The sequence below is a fragment of the Entelurus aequoreus genome, linkage group LG10 (assembly GCF_033978785.1).
Source record: "Entelurus aequoreus isolate RoL-2023_Sb linkage group LG10, RoL_Eaeq_v1.1, whole genome shotgun sequence".
In the NCBI taxonomy this organism is placed as follows: domain Eukaryota; kingdom Metazoa; phylum Chordata; class Actinopteri; order Syngnathiformes; family Syngnathidae; genus Entelurus; species Entelurus aequoreus.
This window is the reverse complement of record NC_084740.1, coordinates 65826328-65839375: the sequence shown is the minus strand read 5'-3', so window position 1 is coordinate 65839375 and position 13048 is coordinate 65826328. Positions and strand designations below refer to the sequence as shown.

Below are 13048 nucleotides of genomic sequence, written 5' to 3'. Positions count from 1 at the left end.
GTTATTTTCTTTGTGGTCGACAAAAGAAAAGTACTGAAAATATCTCCATTTTAAGAAACTCGGCTTCGGGCTTCGCCATGACGTCTTGTTAGTAAACACAGACACGCCCCCTTCCTCCCACACACACACACATACATACAGCGCGCGGCGCACCTCTTTCTTGTCGCCTCTTCTGCAGAGCTGCAATAAAACACACTCAGAACTTCTCAGTTTCTAGCCGATAGTACATAAAAAATAACGTACAATAACGCAGTAACGCATCATGTAGTAACGGTAACTGAGTTACTGAATATAAAAAATAACGCGTTAGATTACTATTTACCGCCGATGGTAACGGCGTTACAGTAACGCGTTACAAAGTAACGCATTAGTCCCAACACTGGTGATTGGATACTCACTTGTCATTCCAAAGTGAGTATCCAGTCACAAGTTGCAATTTACTGAAGCAAGAAGTGTTGCACCGTAGCCATACCGGGCTAGCAGAGAAATCACCAATACTCACTTTTTTAACCCACAAAGAAGGAGAACAAAACGTTGATTAGGTGGCAGATATATATTTGCAAGGCCATTTTCAAGAAGGATATTTAAAGAGAAACTACATCTTGTGAGACGATGTCGGCCAACCCCGGAAGCTAGCTCAGCTGTCTCCGGCGATGAAATGGGGAAATGCTCGCCACTTCCACTCGAATCAAACGACTACGAGCGGTACCATTGGCTTATACGGCGTCGAATGGGTTCTACAAATTGCGAGTTCAAATATTTTATTTCTTTATTTTTTGACGTTTAATATGTTTTTTGCCATTTTAATTTTGACAGTGCCACATAAGATATGTTTTAATTGCCGATGCGGGTTTATTGATTTTTAAATGCGCCAGAAAATAACCCGTTTTGTACACTGTTGAGGTAATTCAATGCCCAGTAAATGTGTTCCTGTATAGTATTTCTCCAACAATGGTCATGTGGTGACATAAATGATTGTATTTTGAGAGGTAATCACTGAAGTCGGACATCACTGAAGGCCTAGGTGGGAAACGCACGGCCCGCCACTGTTAACTATAGAAGTCTGGCCCCCTGTTGTTGGGTCGCGAGCGCCGCCTAAAGGATGGCCAAAAAATAAGCTGTGGTCGGTATGGGTTGCATCGGAACTCAGTTGTAATACACTTTTCTTCCACTTGTGGCAGTAATGACAAACTCAAACAAACAGAAGTCTGTGCAAAAATTATGACTAAAGTGGTGAAGCTGTAATGTCATTTGCACTTTACAGTTTCGTTAAGAGACATATTCATTATTGATTTAGTTGATCTATTTTGGCACACCATAATTGTACATTTATTTTTCATCAGTGATGCATGAGTACCTTCTTATGCAGTATTGGTTAGTATTTATTTTTCTAATCAGCTTGACCTAAGCCTAAAGTTTATGTGTTTGGTAAATATTAACCTTTGTGATTCATATCATTTGACAAGGTTGTGAACTGTAAGTAGGTTAGGTATAATTATTGAATATGATTACTAATTCACTGACAACATTTGAGGGGACCCCGGGCCCCTCTGTAGTAGAAAAGGTTAAGAACCCCGAGCTGCTTTAGGGGACGCTGGTTCTCCGGAATATACAAAATAAGACCAATAGTGAAGGGAGAAGGTCTTCAGCTCTTTGAAAATGTGACCCCTGAAACAATTTAGGTAAATATCTCTGTTTTATGCGCACTGATTAAATTAACTAAGAAAAGAATATAAAGAACCTTCTACCAAGTGATCGCCAGAGAGCGCCACAGCTCAACTCTTGGCGGTATTTCACACGGCTGTGACGTCACCATCTCAACCTGGCAGTCCAACTGAGACTCAACACAACTGGTCTCAGGCATGAAAATGGAGCTAAGTTGGACTTCAGCACAACTCCAGTGACAACATGCTCCTATCTCGCTCTCACACACACACACACACACACACACACACACACACACACACACACACACACACACAAGGTTGCTGATGCTGCTTAATTAAGTGGAAGAGGTGCTTGACGGACATCTGCTCTCAGCCTGTCTTTCAGGCTGGCATGACCTTGTGTGTTTATGTGTGTGTGCGTGTTGTGTGATTGTGCAATTGTGCGTGTGCGAGTGTGTGTGTGTGTGTGTGTGTGCAGGTATGGACACTGGCCAAGAGCGTGGCAGGTACACGTTGGCTCTGGTCACCAGATGGTAGCAGCCCGCAGCCCCTCTGGACTGGTGACCGCCAAAAACACTCCCTCAGTTGTGACCTCAGTGCCACATCAAATTGACAGCACACACACACACACGCACGCACACACACACACGCAAACAATGGACCAAGCTAAAAGAGTCTCCAATGTGCGAGTGGAGCATCTGTAACAGAGACAATCTTTGACCTCACTTACTGTTAAACTGCACTGAAAACAGAACTGGAGTCCAGCTCACACCCGCGTGTGTTCTCTGAACAGAAGCAGGACCAAGGCCGGAACAGGGACTAGGATAAGGACAAGGATCCAGCATAACACCAAGACAATGACGCTACGAAGGACCTGGACCAGGGAGAGAGAAAAAACAAAGCTTGAAGTATAGGAGACAAAACCAGGACCAGGACTATGACAAGGCTGTCTCACCAAATATAGTGACAAGGACTTGAAGGGGACCCAGTGTCACAAGACAATGAAACAACGTTGAGAACTTGTTGAATTAGGTCCTGACGTTGAGCAACTCAATCATAACGTTGAAACAACATGCTTTTTGATTACGTTTAATCAATGTTGGGTTCTGACGTTGATTTGACCATTGAATTTTGGTAATTTCCCAACCAATATTCTACAACACAAATACAACATTGGAACAACATGCTTTTTGCCAAAGTTTATTCAATGTCAAGTTGTGACGTTGATTTGACCATTGAAATTTGGTCATTTCCCAACCAGTATTCTACAACACAAATACAACGTTGAAACAAAATGATTTTTGACAAAGTTGAATCAATGTTGGGTTCTGATGTTTATTTGACCATTGAATTTTGGTCATTTCCCAAACTGTATTCTACAACACAAATACAAAGTTGAAACAACATGCTTTTTGATTACGTTTATTCAATGTCAGGTTGTGATGTTGAGTTGACCCTTGAATTTTGGTAATTTCCCAACCAATATTCCACAACACAAATACAACGTTAAAACAACATGCTTTTTGACAACACTTAATCAATGTCGGGTCGTGACGTTGATTTGACATTGAATTTTGGTCATTTACCAACCAACAACGTGGATTCAACGTTAAGACACCAACCTTGCCTCAATACAATACAAATACAACTATTTTGCAATGTTGTTTCAAAGTCAGTTTTAAAGGACATGTACGTATAATCAACATTGTATCGATGTCACGTGCCTGCTGGGGAAGAACCAGCGCTGAGACCAAAAGAAGGACTAAGACCTGTACCTGGACACAGGTACTGAGAAGAAACCAGGATTAAAAGAACCAAAACTACACTGTAAAAAAATGGTTGTAAAAACTGCAGCAAGCAATTGTTCAATAGTAACAGTTCAACAGCGTAGCATCAAAAACAGTTCATCACAGTAGTAAATGCAGTTGACTCCTCCACAGCAAGAAACAGTAAATGTTAGAATACGTAGAAAACACATGACTTTACGGTTTACGGTGAAAATTATGAAAAATTGTACAAAGCATTTGGAAATTTAGGGTATTATTCTGTCTAAATGTAAGATTTTGCAGATTTTACATTTAAATTATTAGCACACTTTAATTGCTTTAGCGGATTGTGTTAAATCATTAGCCTAGTTAACTTTTGGCTTTGCATTTTTGTGGTTTCAGACATTGAGGGGTTAGTCTCTGTGCTTCATTGCAAACTGCATCCAAATGAACCGCGCTGTGTGTTTAAGCGTGCGGGAACTGATCCAGTTACAGAGCAATTAAGGCTCATTTATGATAGCTCACTTGAAGGAATGTGTTGCGAGTTGTCCAGTGAAAGGTTGTACAAATACTTTCAAGTTAAAATCCTCATGTCTAGGAAACACATGCGTTGTGCAGACATTGGTATTAGTGACAGGGCAGCACATTAGCGCTCGTGCCCCACAGTGAGAAGGTCCTGGGTTTGAGTCCCAGGTGTGGAGTTTGCATGTTCTCCCCGTGACTGCCTAGGTTCTCTCCAGGTACTCTGGCTGACAAGCTGATTGGCAACACTAAAATTGGCCTTAATCTGTTTTACTGTGAATTCCTGGCAACCATAGCTGCTAGTATTTTACCGTAAATTGTGCGTTGTTTTTTTACAGTGTAGGACCAGGACCAGTCGGGAGAAAAACAAGGTTTGGACCAGGACAGGTAAAATGGCTAGGACTAGAACCTTGCCTTTTTACCACATGGAGGTGGTTAGTTTGAAGAAGGGCAAGTGGTCTTGTTTGACGTTTTGTTCTTCAACTTCTCATCGATGCTCCATCAGTCTGCTGGCAAAGTGCCTGCCCCCACACCCCCCACACCCCCGGCGTCAAGTGGGCCGCAGCAGAGCTGTCAGTTGCGGGTCGGACCTGCCAAGCCACCCGTCCCGCTCGGAGCCAGCGCTCGGTGTTGGGATGTGGCTCCACATGACCTCCCGCCGATGGGCGGCCGACCATCTCCCCCCGCCCCCCCGAACAGATTGAAGCTCCAGCTGCTCCGCTGCGCCCCCATGCTGTGTGCACATTGACATACACACTGCATATAATGAACATACAAAAAAAATAACTATCTGCTGATACTAAAAAGATCCCGTCCAGAAATTTTTATGATGGGTTCCTTTCAACGGAGAGCGACATGAAATAGAGTCTTGTGCAGGTGTAATGGTGCTGAGGAGGTTTGAGTGGACAAAACTGTTTCTGTGACCGGTGTCTTTTATCCACGACATGAACATTCTTAAAGGGACAGGACTAATTTGTGTGATTACTTGTCACACAACCCAGCTGTGGGGGTCAGAGTGCCGACTGGTTGGTAGGGAATCCAATACTTATGTCCCCCACTGTTTGCAATTATTATTATTTCTAGTCTTATTTCAACCATTTTGATCTTTATTAACACGTATTAATAATAAGACCATCCTTGTGACTGTGGTCACAACCCAGCATTGATAAAACGTTGATTATACATACATGTCCTTTAAAACAATTTTGCAAAATAGTTGTATATGTAAATTGAGAGAACATTGTAGTCTAATGTTGGATCCACATTGTTGGTTGGGAAATGACCAAATTTCAATGGTCAAATTAAAGTCACAACCTGACATTGATTAAACGATGTCGAAAAGCATGTTGTTTACCTCAACTCTTTTTTCTTTGTTGCTGTTGTTTTCATTCGGTGACACTTCTCTGTAGGTTTGTGATTTTTATTTTTGTTGTTACCTTTTTTTCTCCTTTTAATCAGTTATTGTGATTCTATATCTGCTTGTGGTGAAGAGGAAGGCAGTACATTGTTACCCACTGTGACTGAAATGTAGGACGGGAGGTGGGAGGGGGCGTTATTATTTTACTTGTATTATTTTTCTGTAATTTAGTATTTTTTTGTATTTTTGTAAAAAAAAAAAAAAAATTGGGGGGGGGGGGGGGCAAAAAAAAGTGTCTGTTTTCTCAGTAGTTGTATTATGATTTCCCTATCAAATGAATAAATAATTTTTTTTTTTTTTTAAAAGCAAATGTTTCAACGTTGTATTTGTGTTGCAGAATATTGGTTGGGAAATTACCAAATTTCAATGGTCAAATCAACTTCACAACCCAAAATTGATTAAAAAAATGTCAAAAACCATGTTGTTTCAACGCTGTATTTGTGTTGTAGAATATTGGTTGTGATGTGACCAAATTTCAAAGGTCAAATCAACGTCAGAACACAACATTAATTAAATGATGTCAAAAAGCATGTTGTTTCAACGTTGTATTTGTGTTGTAGAATATTGGTTGGCAAATGACCAAAATTCAATTTCAAATCAACATCACAACCCAACATTGATTAAACGTCGTCAAAAAGCATGTTGTTTCAACGTTACGTTTGAGTTGCTCAACGTCAGGACTTAATCCAACAAGTTCTCAACGTTGTTTCAATGTCTCGTGCCTGCTGGGTCACATTGTCTCAGTTCAAGTTATATTTGTGGGTTTGAGTAGAAGGTGAAGTGGACTAAACCAGACGGGTCCGCACTTCGGCGTACCCGTCTGGATCTGCCCCCTTCACATTCCACCTGACTGGAACCAGGGTCGCTACAAGGTGTCAGGACGTGAGTTTGACAAATCCTTTTCAGCACATAGCTGCACCAGTTGGCATCCATACCCTACTGGACTTGAGTGTATGGATGGGTGCTGAGTCCGGTACTTTTTTTGCACCGATCAAATATCACCGGTCTTACCAGGCACCAATTGATTTAAAATCCAAGGGTGCCATTTTACGGTACGTGGGTTATGCCCGGTTGCCGACTCTTTGCGCTTCGGCACTGAGAGCGGACTTTAGGTAACGTTGTCATTTTAATGCCAACAAAGAAACTCAAAAAACTCTCCAACATATGTAAAGTAAGGATCCACTTTTCCAAACATGCGTTAACTTGATGCTAATATACACTGGCTTTGCTATTGACATGCTACTGATTAGCATTAGCAATTTTATATGCTGATTCGGGCTTAATTGGTAGAGCGGCCGTGCCAGCAACTTGAGGGTTCCCGGTTCAATTCCAGCTTCTGCCATCCTAGTTGCTGCCGCTGTGTCCTTGGGCAAGACACTTTACTTAAAAATGTTAAGTTAAAGTTAAAGTACCAATGATTGTCAAGCACACTAGATGTGGTGAAATGTGTCCTCTGCATTTGACCCATCACCCTTGTTCACCCCCTGAGAGGGGAAGGGAGCAGTGGGCAGCAGCGGTGGCCGCGCCCGGGAATCATTTTTGGTGATTTAACCCCCAATTCCAACCCTTAATGCTGAGTGCCAAGCAGGGAGGTAATGGGTCCCATTTGTATAGTCTTTGGTATGACTCGGCCGGGGTTTGAACTCACAACCTACCAATCTCAGTGCGGACACTCTAACCACTAGGCCACTGAGTAGTAGTATGTAAATAATGTTTGTAAAGCGCTTGGAGTCTCTAAAGAAAAAACGCAATATAAATCTAATTCACTTCACTTCATATGTCAACACCTCCAAATGTGTGAATGAAAACTACAAGTAAGACGCACGTTACAATCACACAGCTGGTGCGTGATAAGTTCATTTATTTATCATTTATTAACACTTTTTAGGGTGCAACTTAAGCAAATCAACACACCATAAATAAACTACCTTATTTCCTTGAATAGCCGCCGGGGCGCTAATTAATTTAATACCTCTTCTCACTCCTGCGTTTACCAAAAGCATGCGGGATTGGCAAGCATGCGCTAATTATTTTAAAACCTCTTCTCACTCCGGCGCTTACCTTATCATGAAAAGCACATTTAATAAAAAAGACGTTATTATGGTCTTACCTATAGGTATAAATGAGTCCATGCGCAGCTCCTATAGAAGTCTTCCTTATCTTTCTTCAGTTTTAAAAGTCTCTGTCTCGATGGAGATCTTCCTTTAAGTATTACCTCCTGCTTCGATTGAAAGTCCAGTTTAGAAAACTGTTTTATTTTAGATATGTAATCCTCCATGGTAAAAGTGCAAGCAAACAATGGCTGCTCACTCTTGCTGCGTGTTGTCTTCTTCTGCAGCACCGGTCTTCTGCAGTACTGGTAGTCGCAAGAAGGAACACTAGCGCCCTCTACCACCAGGAGACGGAAGTCATTTAATGACTCATATTTGACCCGGCGGAAGTGCCAAGCATGCGCTAATTATTTTGCGAAACGAGTTTGACCCGGCTGTAATTCTAGGCAGGCGAATACTATATTCCCGGCGGCAATTCAAGGAAATACGGTATACACTGCTGCCGTCTCGTGCTTGCAACTGTTTTTTTCCACTTATTATCATACAGTACTTGCAAATGAGATAGACGGCACGTATCACAATCAGCTCATTTTTAAATGTTGCAATAAATACGATTTTATTATCTAAAAAGTTTTAAAAAATCGAAAATTGGTACCATTGACTTTTCCGCACATCTTGTGGGTTTTTATTTCTAGATTACTTTCCGTTTTGGTATTTTGTTCATCATTGGATGTCGTTGTGGCTTGTACAGCCCTTTGAGACACTTGTGATTTAGGGCTATATAAATAAACATTGATTGATTGATTGATTGATCATTAAGAAATTGCGAAGCTCGTTGGACTTGCGGGAGTCACATGTTGGCCTTGGTGGAGGTTCCCAGCTCACTCCGTCAGGTGATCTTCGCTTCTCGTCATTAGCTACACTTACACGCTTACTTTAGCTTTGACTCCCCCACCCTCCTCCTGGGACCTCAAACACTGTTTTGGGGCGTCTGAAGGCCTCTGGGGGAAGGGGGTGGGGTCCATGTGGCCTCCAGTAGTTGTGCAGGCTGTTCTCCAGTTGTGACAGCCATCGCCGCCTTATGATGACAATTAGTGTTTGTTAGGGCTGTGTGTGTGCGTGTGTGTGTGTGTGTGTGTGTGTGTGTGTGTGTGTGGTTTGGGGTTTAGGGTGAGGCAGGAGTAAAGGGGGAGGGGCAGGTGGTGCCAAGTAGCAAGACACAATTAACAAACAGAAGAAAAATACCTGCTAATGAGGACAGGACCAGCCCCAGGGACCCATAGACTTTGTGACTAATTTGTGACAAACCAACTATGCCCATTAACACATACTACATACAACTACAACTACTACACACAACATTTGTAATCAAGTCAATGAAGCAAAATAGGTCAAGCAAACGCTACTAATGGGCCTGAGTTTGTCAACAATAACAAAGACGATGAAAAACGACTTTGTGATGATGGAGAATATCAATGTAATCACAGCAGTATCGACCATTCACTGATACTTATATCAAGTATCATTATTATTTGCACTGATCCACCCACCTATGTTTACATTCAAGAAATCTAGCTTAGCGGTTAGCTATGTGTTTTTGTATCCTCCTATGTTGTGTAGTGTAGCATGTTTACCTATTTCTTTTCATTTGTTTGCTGCCATGGAGGCGAGGACTAGTGAGTTAGAAGCGGCTTCGCACTGTGGAGGGACGTTAGCTGCCAATAGCAAGGACGCTACATTGGGTCGAGGACGCCTTCGTTTGCTTGTTGCTGTCAAGTTTGCTGGATACAGTTTGAACGTGCCTTATCATGGAATGAAAACAGTATCAAAATCTGTATCGTCTGCAAAATTTGTATAGTTTGTAATGGGGTGTCCAGACTACAGCCCGCACATCATTGTGGCATTGTGAGAATAAAAGAGTGTCTGGACCGTGGGGCGTTTCCAAAAATGTTTTAAAATATCAGACCATCTGATGGTTGCATACTTGCCTCCCTCTTATGGTCATAGATCAGATCAATGACCATTAATTATGATTTAAAGTGTGAACAACACAGCATTTACTTCCATGAATACATGCAAACAACCTTCCTTAGTCATGGCACAAACAAAAAATGCAACTAACACAAAAAGTCAACACACGTGGTCACACATTGCACAACCTGCTCGCTGAACTTTGAGGATATTATGAAAAAACATCCAAGGACCATAAAAAATTAAAAATTACACTTATTTAAATCAAAAAGCATGATGGGAAAAATGCAAACTTATCCATGTTTGGCGCAATTTAGCTGCTTGATATTTCTGATTACAAAACTTGTAATCGGAAATATCTTGTATTACAAAAGAAGGTCCTCACGGAAGTAAACAAGGTAGGAGTTGAATCTTCACATACTCTTAATATCCAGTTATATTAATTATTAATGACATATCCATTATATTAATATACTATGTACATAAATATATATAGTTACTTTACATGCAGTCGTCTTCCGCCCCCTGCAAAAAAATTTTTAGCCCAATGCAGCTCCCCAGTCAACAACCCTGATTTATACATCACACAACCAATATACTATTTTTGTTACTTTATAACGAAATATTGTCAACTGTTACTACAATTTAGTGTGCTTCTGAAGGATTTTTTTATTAGGAAGAATAAAACATTCCCCCCCTCCTCCGTGTAGTTTAATTTTTGTAAGAACTTGTTATAAGTTCACCTCTGCACAACATGTTATCCTTATTAACAGTAAAGAAAACAACACAAGCAATATAGATCAAACTTACAACAAAGAATAATTATATCATTATTGTGTATTATTTTGTATAAGTGGATGAGTTTGCTTGAAATAAATGTCTTTTAATCTTTATTTAAACTACACATTTTTGTCGAACGACTGGAAACCGTTTCTTACTGAAAACTTTGTTTAAATAAACTCAATAAATAATAACACATTTAAAATAACTCAGGAGCACAATATATTAAAACACTTTAACTTACAAAACAAAAAAGGATAAAATAACTTGTGCAGATTTTTTTTAAATATAATAAATACAAATAAGGAAGTCAGGATTAACGGCTACAACAAGCTCGCTTTTCAGTGCACAGTTTTTCCAAGCGGGGTTTGATTTAGCATAATATTGCCGATACTGTAATCATTGAATTACTACTCAGTACTTATTCATATTTATAGTTATTCATTACTATTGAATATTGCATATTATTATTATTATTGTTTTATAATCATATAATTGAATTACTACTCAGTACTTACTCATATTTATAGCTATCTATTGCTATTGAATATTGCATATTATTATTGTTATGGTTTTATAATCACATAATTGAATTACTACTCAGTACTGTGCAATATTATTCATATTTATAGTTACCTATTGCTATTTAATATTGCATAATATTATTATTATTGTTGTTTTATAATCATATGTCCTCAATTACTGACAGCTGTGTTTTGTAAATAAACATACAGAAATACAAAGGAGCTGACTTGCTCACAACCAACAAAGACGGGGGTCCGATACACACACACACACACACACACACACACACACACACACACACACACACACACACACACACACACACACACACACACACACACACACACACACACACACACACACACACACACACACGCAGTGACGCCATACGTATGCACAAGTGTTTCATTGTTGTGTTGCAACTCGTCGTGTCGCAGCTGGACGTGCTGACTGGCACCAGTTGGGGGGGCTGCATGATGCAACCTGCATGACATCACACGCACACAATGGGTCAGGTGACTTCCTGCGGTTGCTCTCCTCTTGTCGGCGGAGTTTTTGTCGGAAAGCCGACGAAAAAGCAAAACATGCAGGCAGAGTTTATCCTGTGACTCGTCGTTTATCCTGTGACTCGTCGTAACTAACCAACTAATTAACCAACTAACTAGCGTACATAAGTAAGTAAAGTGAAACCACACAAGTGGTCAAGTAGAAAATAAGTACCGCAAGCAAGAAGCAAATTGTAACAAGTGACCCCAGACATAGGCACGATGCTAAGCAATTAGCCGCCCTGCGGCCTGATGGGAGTGGGCGTGGCCAGTCATCAGGGACGGACCTAGAGCCGTGATCGCTAATTTCCCTCAGGAGGACACACACTCGCACAAGGCGACACACTGGTGTTGTCACTGTGTCCTTTAATGAGGCGGCGGCGCTCCCACTGGTTCATTTAGCGGCGGTCATGACGCTCCGCCTCAGACTGACATTTATACACAATTAGCACCCGCAACCTGTGTGTGTGTGTGTGTGTGTGTAGATCCAATTTTGTTACCAGCTACGGTAATTGTGCTAACATTGTGATAATGGTTCGAAGTTAGGTTGCAGTTTTAGCTTGAAGGTTGCATTATTGCATTACAGCAAGGGTTTTCAAACTACAGCCCGCGGGACAAGTGCGGCACGCCAGCCTCTTCATCTTGGCCTGCAGGTCGTCATGAGTTCAACAAAACATCAATTTGCAGAGTGCTCTCAAATTAATCTAAAATACCAGGTTGTCTCTGAATGCTTCATGTTTGCTGCCATCTTGTGGAGAATGTGAGTAAATCAGATCAATGAACCTTGAAAGTACTCAACATGTAAAACACAGCATTTCCTTATATGACACAATCCAAACAACCCTCCCTATTCATGGTGCAAAAAAAAATGCAACTAATATAAAGGTCAACACACATGGTCACACACAACACAACCTGCTCACTGAACCTTGTGGATGTTTTGAAAAACGTCCAAACACCATTAAAAAAATTCAAAATTACACTCATTTAAATCCATTACAGTGCATAATGGGAAAAATGTAAAACACTCTCCACACATTTTAGCTGCTTGATATTTTTGATTGAATACAAAACTTTAAGAAGGTCGTCATGGAAGTAACATAAAAACATACTCTTAATATCCCATTATAATAATTATTAATTATACATCCACTATATTAATCATATATATATATATATATATATATATATATATATATATATATATATATATATATATATATATATATATATATATATATATATATATATATATATATATATATATATATATCATATTAATATAATATGTACACACACACACACACGCACACACACACACACATGCACACATACGTATATCCTATATATATATATATATATATATATATATATATATATATATATATATATATATATATACACATACATATTAATATACATACATATTTATATATGTATAATAATATACATATATGTATATATATATATTGGATATACATGTGTGTGTGTGCGTATATATACATATTAAAATACATATATATGTATATATATGTGTATATATATATATATATATATATACACATATGTATATATATACATATGTATGTATATATATACGTATATACATATTTAAACAAGATATACAAACTATGAACATAATACAACAATTGCCTACTGTACAATGTCTGCTCTCACTGGGATGCTGACTGATGGGATGTTTATATCTCCCCGTATAGATGAAGAATCAATCCTAACCCTCACGCAGGTTGTTTTTTTTAAATAACTGCAAATAAGTGTCTTTCTCGCCATCTCTGAGTCTAAA

At 39.6% G+C, this 13048-nt stretch overlaps 1 protein-coding gene across 8 annotated transcripts in view; it reads right to left on the bottom strand.

Moving 5' to 3' along the window:
• The window catches only part of ankrd50l (ankyrin repeat domain 50-like), a 77578-nt gene that overhangs the window by 33664 nt on the left and 30866 nt on the right, over positions 1-13048 (bottom strand). For all 8 annotated transcript variants that reach the window (XM_062061442.1, XM_062061439.1, XM_062061444.1 and 5 more), the window contains one exon: positions 2398-2541. The gene's annotated coding sequence lies outside the window, so the exon portion shown is untranslated. The remainder of the gene's footprint in view (positions 1-2397; positions 2542-13048) is intronic.